This window comes from Rana temporaria, chromosome 1, assembly GCF_905171775.1.
Source record: "Rana temporaria chromosome 1, aRanTem1.1, whole genome shotgun sequence".
Classification (NCBI taxonomy): Eukaryota; Metazoa; Chordata; class Amphibia; order Anura; family Ranidae; genus Rana; species Rana temporaria.
Window position 1 is genome coordinate 425659017 of NC_053489.1, and position 13554 is coordinate 425672570.

Here is a 13554-nt window from a genome sequence, read left to right on the forward strand (position 1 = left end):
AAACAATGTGTTTTGCCCGCCGAGTTCCTCGGTCGTGTGTACAAGGCCTGAGCCTTATTTAGGCCATGTTCTGAACAAGGTTCTTGTTCCATGTGATGTACCTCTTTGGGTATTGAATCAGTCAACGAAAAGGCACTTATAGCACTGGTCGTAGTCTAAGGCCCCTTTCACATGTATGGATCCCGTGAGGATTCGTACGTGTCTTATCCACTTGCTCAGCGGGGATTGATTAGTTGATCCTCGCTGAGCCAGCAGATGACAGAGCGGTCCCCGCACACTGTGCAGGGACCACCCTGTCAGATCTCCGCTCTCCCCTATAGGGGGTTCAGATGAACATGGACCGTCTGTCCGTGTTCACCCAATCCGCTTTGCAAACGGATGGAAAAATAGGATTTTCCTCTGTCTGCAGAATCAGAGCATAGCGGACACCGATGAGATCCGGGGGTCAGCGTATGTTCATCCGCTGACACCCGCTATCTCATAGGAATTAATGTGTGTCCCTTTTTCATCTGAAATTGATAAAGAGACTTAGAACTCTTGGCATCATACAAAATAGTATGCCATCTGGTGATCACACACTTAAAGCTGGACTTTTGGATAAGCAGAAATTGTCTAAATACAAAGGTCATGTGTATTCTTAATTGAATCTTGGTGTGCTTTGTGTATTTTTCAGATCTGTGCAATAATTCAGCATAAAACGTTACCTTTGTACAGAAGCTTGGAATCTTTTAATCCAATGAACGTGTTTTGATAATAATTGATAATTATACTTAGGGGAGGTTTAAAGTGGTTGTAAACACTCAGAAAAAAAACCCTACAAGACAAAGGCATAATGAGCTAGTATGCATAGCATACTAGCTCATTATGAATTACTTTCCTGAGATCGAAGTCCCTTCAGTGGTCCTCGTCCCCCCCCTCCGGCGGCACATCTCTCCCGGAGGTCACTGCTGGGTATCGCGGCTCTGGCGCTGTGATTGGCCAGAGCCACAATGACGTTGCACTCGTGCCGCAGGTAATGGCACACGGACTGAAGCAACGGCACGTAGGTACAGTTTTCCCCAGTGCGCATGTGCTGATGACATCGGCGCGTGCAGGGAACAGGGGATATCTCTTAAACTGTGCTGGTTTAGGATATATCCTGGGTAGCTACAGGAAAGCCTTAAAGGGGTTGTAAAGGTAAATTGTTGGTTCCCTAAATAGCTTCCTTTACCCTAGTGCAGTCCTCCTTCACTTACCTCATCCTTCTCGATTTTTGCTTTTAAATGTCCTTATTTCTTCTGAGAAATCCTCACTTCCTGTTCTTCTGTCTGTAACTACACACAGTAATGCGAGGCTTTCTCCCTGGTGTGGAGAAAGCCTCTTGAGGGGGGAGGGGGCGAGCAGGAGTATCAGGACTCCCACTAACACACAGCTTCTTTCTCTATCTGCAAAGTAGCCACTTCCCGACCGCCGCATGTATATGTACGTCCACAGAATGGCACGTACAGGCATATGGGCGTACATGTACGTCCCCGCCTTTCCGATCGGGACCCCCCCGCTACATGCGGCGGTCGGATACCCACGGGAAGTGATCCGGGACGAGGGCCCGGCTATTCGTTTCTAGCCGCCCCCTCGCGATCGCTCCCCAGAGCTGAAGAACGGGGAGAGCCGTGTGTAAACACGGCTTCCCCGTGCTACACTGTGGCGGCAGCATCGATCGAGTGATCCCTTTTATAGGGAGACTCGATCGATGACGTCAGACCTACAGCCACACCCCCCTTCAGTTGTAAACACACACTAGGTGAACCCTAACTCCTACAGTGTCCCCCTGTGGTTAACTCCCAAACTGCAACTGTCATTTTCACAATAAACAATGCAATTTAAATGCATTTTTTGCTGTGAAAATGACAATGGTCCCAAAAATGTGTCAAAATTGTCCGAAGTGTCCGCTATAATGTCGCAATCACGAAGAAAATCGCTGATTGCCGCCATTAGTAGTAAAAAAAAAATAATAATAAAACTATCCCCTATTTTGTAAACGCTATAAATTTTGCGCAAACCAATCGATAAACGCTTATTGCGATTTTTTTTACCAAAAATAGGTAGAAGAATACATATCGGCCTAAACTGAGGGAAAAAAATGTATATATGTTTTTGGGGGATATTTATTACAGCAAAAAGTAAAAAATATTGCATTTTTTTCAAAATTGTCGCTCTATTTTTGTTTATAACGCAAAAAATAAAAACCGCAGAGGTGATCAAATACCACCAAAAGAAAGCTCTATTTGTGGAGAAAAAAGGACGCCAATTTCGTTTGGGAGCCACGTCTCAATTGTCAGTTAAAGCGACGCAGTGCCGAATTGTAAAAACGCCTTTGGGCATTTAGCAGCATATTGGTCCGGGGCTTAAGTGGTTAAAGAGCGTCCTGACTCTCCTGCTCGCCCCCTCCCCCCTCAAGAGGCTTTCTCCACACCAGGGAGAAAGTGTTGCATTACTGTGTGGAGTTACAGACAGAAGAACAGGAAGTGAGGATTTCTCAGAAGAAATAAGGGCAGTTAAATGCAAAATCGAAGGATGAGGTAAGTAAAGGAGGACTGCACTAAGGTAAAGGAAGCTATTTAGGGAAAACAAATATATAATCTTTGTGGCTAATGCGTAATATATTTAAATGAAAGCTTTTATGCCTGGAGTTTGTCTTTAAGTTTGCATACATATAGTTTAGTGATGGTTCCCTTGTCACTATTCACATTTAGACTTTAATCTAAACTCTAAATGAATATAAAAGACATGTAATAAATGTATATTTTTATATAAATAAGTACCTGAATTTGACTTGATATAAGAACTTTTGCATTCCCTGTACAGCAGAGCACAGAGTAGGAGATGAAGAGGCTGCACAAGGAGCCAATCAGTTCATGTGTTCACAAGAAGCATGCTGATATTAAAAGCATTCCAACAAAAAAGTTGAACTCAAGGACGTCCTAAGCTATTGAAAAATACTGTTCATTTTTAAATCAGTAAGACTGAGAAGATTTTGTGGTCGAAAAGAAGTATTGAACTGAACAACTCCAGAGTGAAGGGGAGTATTGCAACAAAATCTCCTTTTTTTTTTTTTTAATGGGCTACGATTTTATTTTATTTGTTATTAACTTGAGTTCTGCTTTAAATATTTTCTTTTGACCAAAATTACAATAGAATATCCCCACTTTACTGCAGACACTAATGGGAAGGGATTCAGACAGGCATCTGAAATTTGCAATGTTTCTTATTTAGAATTCAGAAAACAGAGTGATACGAGGAAAAGTAATCAGTTTGATTCTAGTCTTCCCCCCGAATGAGTACGTTGGGCCAGATTGCCTTTCCAACTATTATGACAGCTGAGACTTTGAGTGCAAAAGTGCTGATGGGTATATTAATTAAATACTTAAGTACCTATAAGCTTTCTTTTTCCTAATTCAGCTTTATGCAGGCATTCAACTCCTCTTTTGCTTGAATAAAATGTATGGTAATCCCACTCTCAGGAGCAAAGGAAGCCACTTAGACAGGTAATTGAGATCCACAACATTGTTGGTGTTAACCTTGCAATAAAGGAAAGAGGTGGGACACACAGTCACTGCAATATCATATAATAGCTGGAAGTATCCCAGTTTCAAAGCATTATTTCGAGTAAATCAGCTTAACGGATAGTTCGGTGAACACCCAATTTATATCTTTACTTCCACAGCTCAACTAACAAACAAAAGGCTCAAAACAGTTATACATTATCTGGCCTCCCACACTGAGGTAGTGCGAGGCACAAGATACTGTGAAAGCTGTAAGATTAAGTAAATATACACATACCTATATTCCATATACAGTGTAATGTTATGTAATGTGTAATATGATTTATTTAATCATTTAAATTGTTAATGTTCACTTTATGTTTTTTTCCTACCCTCGGTTACTCTTTGCAAAACTGTTTTCATTTTTCCTATTGGGTTGCACTGGTTTATTATAAGGGTATTACATAAGAAACGTGCAGCCATACATTTAGTGCTCTTAGCACTTGTCATAGTCTATCAGCCTGGAGAGGACTAGTGGCAGCACAGATCAGAATTAATCTTGTGTCAGAAATGACAAATGAGATGTTATGCAGAATATGCAATTTATGAGTGCAGAAAAAACTTCTAGGGTCTCAGCTAAGTTACTTATTAGTGGCCGTTTCTTTTTTTCTTTTTTTTTTTTACTCTAGCAATTGTTTTGCATGGTTTGGTGATATTAGTGCTCAACATATTTTAGCAGGTGTAATTTACTTTTTTACAGGACACACAAAATCCTTGTCACTTGCATGGTTAGAAACTGCACATAATAGGGCAATGAGCAGTTAATGTACAGTACATTAGACTCTGTAAGGCCTCGTACAGACGACCGGATCTATCCGCTGGGATTGATCCGCGGATCAGTTCCAGCAGATAGATCCGGTCGTTTGTACGTCCGAGCAGACATTTCCCGGCGGATCAAAATCCAGCCGACGGATTCCCAGCGGATAAAAATTTCTTAGCATGCTAAGAAATCTATCCACTGGAATCCAGTCCAGCGGACTGATCCGGTCGTCTGTACAGACTCACCGGATCAGTCCGTCCGCTCCCCTCCCTCGCATGCGTCGTAATGATTCGGCGCATGTGTGGAAGTATTTACCTTCCAGCGTCGCACACGTCACCGCGTCATCGTCGTGGCGATGGCGCAACACGTCACCGCGGATGTATTCCGCGCGGATTTCGATCTGATAGTGTGTACAGCCATCAGATCCAAATCCGCCAGAGGATATCCTCTCGTGTGTACAGGGCCTTAGAAGCATATATTTGCACTTTCAGCTCTTTCACACAGACAGCAGAAATAGGTGGTTGAGCTGTGGTTTTACCACCTCCATGCTGCCCAATTAAATTATACTATTGCCGCTGTACAGGTCTATACACATGCGAGTGTGATGCATTGCTTCATGGCCATGGCAATTCTAACTTGGCTGGCAGAGTTTGACAGGCGGTACTGCCTGGGTTCCTTGTAAAATAAGGCTGCCGACCCAGACACTAGTCTTGCAGCGGGGGAGATGGCAACAATGATCTGCATTATCTGCCAAATCATTTCTACATTTTCCTTCAGAATATGATTATGAATAAAAATACCTAAGGAAAAATGTATCAATCACTTTACTTGCACCTCGTGTTTTTCACCTGCATAAGATGTGCATCATATTATGATCATCATCACCATCATCAAATAGCATCATGGTATGGCGTAATTTGTTGCCCTGTACACACGGCCTATAATAGATAGGCTCAATGGACATTAGGCTCCATACACACTAGCTTAAAAGAATGCTCCTAGAAGCAGCTTATGAGCTTTTTTTTTCTGCTTCTAGAAACAAATAGTATTATCCTATGTGGTAATGCACACTATTTTAGTTTAGCAGCATTTTTGAAGCTTCAGCTTCTGGGAGCAGAAAAAAATAATTTTTGGGGAATTTTTGGGAGAAATTTGCCAGCAGAAACGCTCCTAACAGCTGATAACTGCTGATAAAAGCTGGCATAAAAAGGCAATTATGAGCATTTTTCTTCCAGCGCTTTTCTGGGATTTATTTTTTTAGCTCATAGTGTGCACGGAGCTTAAAGGAGTTGTAAAGGTAAATGTTTTTTAGGATGCATTAAGGTAAAAAAACATCCGACAATAACGCCCCCCCCCCCTGAACCCCTGTTTTCCTTACCTGAGCCCTCTAAAAAAGTCCAGCGCTCGCCCCCGTCATCCTCCTCCTTTCTGAGCCTGTCCGTTGATTGGCCATAGGCTTGCGCTGCTGTCAATCACATCCAATGATGCTGTGCGCCGGGGGCGGGGCCGAGTGATACAGTGAGCGGCAATAACTACAGGGAGCGCGCCCAGCAGGAACTCAACCCCATGCGAGCTCGCTCGCATAAAGGTGTTGAGTTCTTGCAGATAGGAGCCGAGACAGCCACCTAGGGACCCCAGAAGACCAGGTTCGGGACACTCTGTGGAAAACGAGCTGCACAATGGAGGCAAATATAACATGTTTGTTATTTTAAAAAAAATTGTCTTTACAACCCCTTTAAAGGAGTTGTAAAGGCAGAAGGATTTTTATCATAATGCATTCTATGCATTAAGATAAAAAGCCTTCTGTGTGCAGCAGCCTCCCAAACACCCTCTAATACTTATTTGAGCACCATCCAGTGATGTCCACAAGTCCCTCGGCCATACGGGACTCTCCCTCCTGATTGGCTGAGACACAGGAGCGGCGCCATTGGCTCCCATGGCTGACAATCAAAGTCAGTAAACCAATCAGGAGAGAGAGAGGAGGCAGGGTCAAATGGCAGCTCTACATTTGTAATGTAACAGGAAATAACCAGATATGCATTGGATACCGCATAACCCAGAACGAGAAGATGCTAATCCCTTTAGCAAATATGGGACAAGCTAGCTGAAGCAATACATGGACTTTTTTTAAATATATTTTTCCAGTTACTTCCTGCTTTCCATGCATAGGCAAATTATGTCATACACCTCAGGAATCTTCAGGAAGGGAGGAGGGGTTTTCTCAGCTAAGCACACCCCCCATCTGCATGCCTAAGCTAAGGGAAGATGGATTCCAGAAGGTAACTGCTTATTGATGAATCATTTGCCCTTACACAAGATGGCCACGACTATAAATGTTAGGTGGGTGGTTTTCAACGTGATTTCTCAGCAAAATAAAGCACATGGATGGATAGGTGAGTTTGCTTTGAATTGTAAACATTAATGAAATCACACTTTTGGTTTGTGGTGCTCAGATGCAGTGTAGTTCTGCTTTAAATTTCATGGTACAAAGCGATTATCACCATGCGATGTTTGATAGTGGCTTTCATGTTATTTCAGATTTCAGTTATCTGTTTATTAGTATTAAATTCAGTTACCATTCTTAAAATTGATAATTGATGAGCAGCTGTGCATGGTAGCCAGTTAGCTTGAAAATTCCAACCTGTTCATCTAAGCTTTGACAAAAAACCTGGAAGCTGATTGGCTTCATTGCAGAGCTGCACCAGATTTTTCACGCTCCAGGTTTAGTATATCAAGCCCATTGTGTTCACAGGTATGACAATAAATGCAGTTAAAATACATTTTAATAACATTTAAAAATACACACAATAAAATACAGTATACTAGAAATGATTAGGATATTTTGATCATGTTGTTTCATTGGACCACATGTTTAAAATTCCACTATATATTACAGGATATTTAATATGTAATGTAAAAAAGAAGGATCTGAACAACTTCTGAATCGCTATTGTGCCACGCAGGCTGGGATGCAAACACTAGCTATTTCCACAACAGGAGTCATTGGTTGCTAATCTATACCAGCACATATATCACAAATCAAAGTTCCAGTATAAACAAAATTTAGTCTTATAAAAAAAATCACAAAAGGAATCAGATTATTCTTTAATTTAAAAAACATCCCAAAAGTATTCACAGCTCTTCACTTTTTCCACATTTTGTTATGTTATAGCTTTATTCCAAAATGAATTAAACTCAGTATTTTCGTCAAAATTCTACAAACAATACCCCATAATGACAACATCAAAGAAGTTTGTTTGAAATCTTTGCAAATGTATTAAAAACAAAAACATGTACTTAAAGCGGGGGTTCACCCTGTTAAAAAAAAAAAAATGTTTTTTTTTATTAGACCATTACATTCGGCATCGTAGCGCGAGCTACGGTATGCCGGTCTTACATTTTTTATCCCCGTACTCACTGTGCTATGGCTCATTGAAGATTCCGGGGAATGGGCGTTCCTATGGTGAGAGAAGGTGATTGACGGCCGGCCCTGGCACGTCACGCTTCTCCGGAAATAGCCGAAATAGGCTTGGCTATTCACGGCGCCTGCGCATAGCCTGTGCGCACGCGCCGTGAAGAGCCGAGACCTACTCCGGCTGTCTTCGGGGAGCGTGACGTGCCAGAGCCGGCCGTCAATCATCCTCCCTCCCCATAGGCACGCCCATTCCCCGCGGGAGTCGGATTCTTCAATGAGCGATAGCACAGTGAGTACGGGGATTACAAATTTAAGACCGGCATACCGTAGCTCGCGCTACGATGCCGAATGTAATGGTCTAATGATGTGAAGGAGGGTGAACCACCGCTTTAAGTATTCACAGCCTTTGCCACGACACTCAAAATTTAGCTGAGGTGTATCTTGTTTCCACTGATCATCTTTGAGATGTTTCTTCAACTTGATTGGAGTCCATATGTGGTAAATTCAGTTGATTGGATAATTTGGAAAGGCACACACCTGTGTATATAAGGTCCCACAGTTAACAGTTAGCCTAACATCAATAGTATGCAAGCTCTTGGAGGAGGTGATAAGGGACTATATACAAGATTTTAGTAATGAAAATGCTATCATTAGCAGTAATCAGCATGGATTTATGAAAAATTGTTTTTGCCAAACAAATCTATTAACTTTCTATGAGGAGGTGAGTTGCCATCTAGATGAAGGAAGGCCCGTAGATGTTGTATATCTGAATTTTGCAAAGGCATTTGATACAGTTCCCCACAAACACTTACTATACAAGGTAAGGTCTGTTGGCATGGACCAAAGGGTGAGTACCTGGATTGAAAACTGTCTACAAGGGCGGGTTCAGAAGGTAGTCATAAATGGGGAGTACTTGGAATGGTCCAATGTGGAAAGTGGGGTCCCCAGGGTTTTATCCTGGGACCAATCATATTTAATTTATTCATAAATGACCTGGAGGATGGGATAAACAGCTCAATCCCAGTATTTGCGGACAATACCAAGCTAAGCCGGACAATAACTTCTCCACAGGATGTGGTACCCTTGCAAGAAGATCTGAACAAATTAATGGGGTGGGCAACTACGTGGCAAATGAGGTTTAAGGTAGACAAATGTAAAATAATGCATTTAGGTGGCAAAAACATGAATGCAATCTACTCATTAGGGGGAGTACCTCTGGGGGAATCTATGATGGAAAAGGACCTGGGGGTTCTTTTAGATGATAGGCTCAGCAATCGCATGCAATGCCAAGCTGCTGCAAGCAAAGCCAATAGAATATTGACATGCATTAAAAAGGGAAATAACTCCAGAGATAAAACGATAATTCTCCCACACTACAAGACTCTGGTTCGGTTGCACCTTGAGTATGTCGTCCAGTCCTCAGGAAGAATGTACTGGAAATGGAGAGAGTACAGAGAAGGGCAACAAAGCTAACAAATGGACTTCAGGATATTAGTTATGAGGAAAGATTGCAAGCACTGAACTTATTCTCTCTGGAGAAGAGACGCTTGAGAGGGGATATGATTTCAATGTACAAATACCATACTGGTCACCCTACAATAGGGATAAAACTTTTCAGCAAAAGGGCATTTAAAAAGACTTGCGGCTATTCACTTAAAGTAGATGAAAAGTGATTTAACCGGAAACTGCATTGAGGGATTTTATGGTAAGAGAGGTAAGAATGTGGAATTCTCTTCCACAAGCAGTGGTTTCAGCAGGGAGCATAAATGCAAAGATTTCAAACAAACTTCTGTCATGTTGTCATTATGGGGTATTGTTTGTAGAATTTTGAGGAAAAATATGAATTTAATCTATTTTGGAATAAGTCTGCAACTTAACAAAAATGGAAAAAGTCAAGCGCAGTGAATACTTTCCGGAAGCACTGTATGTAAAGAGCAGTCAGTCAAGAAATTCAAAAATCAGACAACCAAGAGTTTCCCTATCTCCTTGTTAATCAAAACAACAAAAGCTAAAAAAAGAAAACAATACAATAGAAAAGTGCTATTAACAAAAATAATGAGAAAAATAGGTTTAAGGAACTAAAAAAAAAAAAATTCACAAACTTTAAAATGTAAAAAGTAGGGTTGTCCCGATACCGATACTAGTATCGGTATCGGGACCGATTCCGAGTTTTTTCGGCGGTAGTCAGACGCCGATACCCCGCCCCGATACACAAATAGAATACTTAACCCCCCCCCCGCGCCGCGCCGCGCCGCCGCCGTCGCCGACGACCGCCGCCACCGGAGCCGCAATTCGCCGCTGCGATCCGCCGCCGTTACGCCACTGACTGTGTAATACGGGCGGGAACATTACAGCTTTGAATAGCTGTAATGATTTGCGCCACGCATAGACACTCCCCCTTGCTCGGGTGAACTGTCCAATCCCGAGCGAGGGGGAGTGTCTATACACGCAGCGTGGCGCCAATCATTACAAAGCTATTCAAAGCTGTAATGCGCCCGCCCCACATCACAGCTCTTTCGTCCTTACAGCGCTGGTATCAGAGGCAAAGGGATGACATCATCTCTCTGCGTCCACACCGCATAACAGCTCTTCCACCCTCAAAGCACTGGGAATGAATGAGACGCTGAGAGCTCATTGGCCGAGATCGGCTATCCCACGGGGAGGGATACAAGCAGCGCAAGTCCATTCTGCAGGGTATGTGCATTGTGGTAAGTTGGCAGGGTTTTGCAAGTTTCCGGGAGCTATTAGTGTGCAGCAACTTGAGGAAGAGTGTTGAGATGCCGGGGGTGAGAGAAATGTCTGCAGGGAGGTGCGAGGCCAGTTCTGGTGCTGTGTGTGTGTTTCACTTTCTCAGTGCATAGTAGTGGTCTCTGCAGTGCTGGAGCAATGCATTAGGGCTTGTTCACACTATATACTTTCAACCCATCTGCACCCCTCTCCTGCACATACCACCCACACCCATTCACTCCGTGCCCCCCTTCTGAACATACCACCCACCCCCATTCACTCTGTGCCCCCCTTCTGCACATACCACCCACCCCCATTCACTCTGTGCCCCCCTTCTGCACATATCACCCACCCCCATTCACTCCGTGCCCCCCTCCTGCACGTACCGCCCACTGCCATACAATCTGTGCCCCTCTCCTGCACATACCACCCACCGCCATACACTCTGTGCCCCCTCCTGTACATACCACCCACCGCCATACTCTCTTTCTTTCCCCCTCCCTGCCAGCCTATTTGCTTGTATTATACTATGGCTATTTCTCACCAACCAACAGTATTCCCCATCCCGCACCAGTCCCATTGACATCCATCTATTCCCCTCCCCCCATGCCAGCACAAATCCTCCTCCTTTTTTATCCCTATACAGACCAGGATCCCCCAGTTTCACTCCAGTTCTCCTCTACCCATCACTCATCTCATATTCACTCCCCCTTTTTACCCCCTCCTTCTCCCCTAACCCATTGTTCCCAGTCCCATCCCCACCCCCATTTGTTCAGGAAGGACCCTGAGGCAGAGCATCTTACTACTGCTGCTTGTGTGGGTGTGATGTGTACTGTGCCAATCCTTGCTGACCCTCCTCTCCTATTCATCCCATGTGATTGGTGCAATACACATCCCACCCACACAAGCAGCAGCAGTAGTAATAAGATGTTCCACCCTGGGGTTCTTCCTTAACCCCTGCAAAGGATGTGACATTTGAGTAGGGCCTCATGTCTATAATTTTTGCCTAAGGCCTCACAAAACCTAGAAGTGTCAACACCAGCTGTTGCTCCGATAAATTGCCCGTGAAAAATCGCTTACCCCCGTGCACGCCCCCAACCCAAACCCCCCCGGGCCTTGACACAATTTTCATGGCTGGATGGGGGGGAGACAATGGCTGGATGGGGGGGAGACAATGGCTGGATGGGGGGGAGACAATGGCTGGATGGGGGGAGACAATGGCTGGATGGGGGGATACATGGCTGCATCTGTGGGGGGACATCGCTGCATTTGGGGACACATTTTAAAAAAAGTATCGGTATTCGGTATCGGCGACTACTTGAAAAAAAGTATCGGTACTTGTACTCAGTCCTAAAAAAGTGGTATCGGGACAACCCTAGTTTACTAATAAACTCCATAGTACATTATTTCTCCTTAAAGTGCCAGTGTTATACACAGAAACAAAATAAAAATCTCACATGAAAATTATACAAATTGAAACACAGAAGGTGCCCAGGTGCAAAATAATTAAGTATTTGAAGCCTATAAACAATTACTGATGATAGGAGGAATTTTAAAGCCTACATAGCCTGTAAATGATTCCTCATTATAGATAGGAAACATTTAAAATCTATTGTAAAAGCTTAAGTTGCTGCAAAGGTTTTTTTTTTATAATATACATATTGGGCCGGAATCAGAAAAGAGATACGACGTATCTCCTGATACGCCGTCGTATCTCTGAGTGGGGTCGGTCGTATCTATGCGCCTGATTCAGAGAATCAGTTACGCATAGATATCCCTAAGATCCGACAGGTGTAAGTGTCTTACACCGTCGTATCTTAGGCTGCAATTTCAGGCTGGCCGCTAGGTGGCACTTCCGTATGTTTATGCAAGGAATATGCTAATTAGGTAGATACGACGATTCAGAAACCTACGTCCCGCCGGCGCATTTTTTTACGTCGTTTACGTTCGGCTTTTTTCGCCGTATAATTACCCCTGCTATATGAGGCGTAGCTAATGTTACGTATGGCCGTCGTTCCCGCGCCGAGTTTTACAATTTTTACGTCGTTTGCGTAAGTCGTTCGCGAATACGGCTTTACGTCATTTACGTTCACGTCGAATCCAATACGTCCTTGCGGCATAATTTGGAGCAATGCACACTGGGATATTTTACGGACGGCGCATGCGCCGTTCAAAAAATACGTCAAAAATGCGGGGTCAACTACAATTTAAATAAAACACTCCCCCTACATCCCCATTTGAATTACGCGGCCTTACGCCACAACACATACGTTACACCGCCGTAAATAAGGGCAATACAGAACTTGCGCCCAAAGTTACAGCGCCGTAACGTATCTCAGATACGTTCTCAGATACGTTACGCCAGGCGGATAGATACACCAATGTATCTGAATCCAGCCCATTGTGGTTACTTGCTCTGTGCAATGGTTTTGCATAGAGCAGCCTGATTCTTCTCTTCCTGGGTCCCCTCTCTCTGCACTCTCGACCCCTCTTCTCCATGTGTCACCATAGGAAGCTTGTTCCTATGGTGACACATGTGTGGACTCAACCCAAGCTGGTTGTGTGTGTATATTGACATACACAGTGTGGCTCTGCCCCCTTGCCACCTGCTCCCACCTGCTCCCTCCTCACTGGAATTGATTGACAGCAGCAGGAGCCAATTGCTCCCACTACTGCCTCCACGTCCAGTGAGGAGAGAAAGAAAGGAGAGAGTGCTGGATCGAGATTGGGCTCAGAAAAGTATTTAGGGTGGTGGAGGCAGCAGAACATAGAATTGTTGTTTAACTTAATGTAAAGAATGCATTAAGGAAAAAAAAAAAAAAATGTAAGCCTTTACAATCACTTTAACCCCTTCGCACCAATGGGTAAAACAAATGTTAATACCAAAGCACAACTTTGACATGTGTTAGTAATGTCATTAGAACTACTTTGTGCATCCACATGGATTTTACTTCACTTTTTAGAATATATTGGGTTTTCTTTTGGTGGTAAATGGTAATGGATATTTCCTGATTTTGTTTTTATTATCAAATGAAAACTGACCCAAAATAATTTAGCTGTATGTTTTTAGC

General features: G+C 43.4%; 1 protein-coding gene across 8 annotated transcripts in view; it reads right to left on the reverse strand.

Annotated features, from left to right (window-relative positions):
- The window catches only part of NRG1 (neuregulin 1), a 944897-nt gene that overhangs the window by 423911 nt on the left and 507432 nt on the right, over window positions 1-13554 (reverse strand). The gene's annotated exons all lie outside the window — the stretch shown is intronic.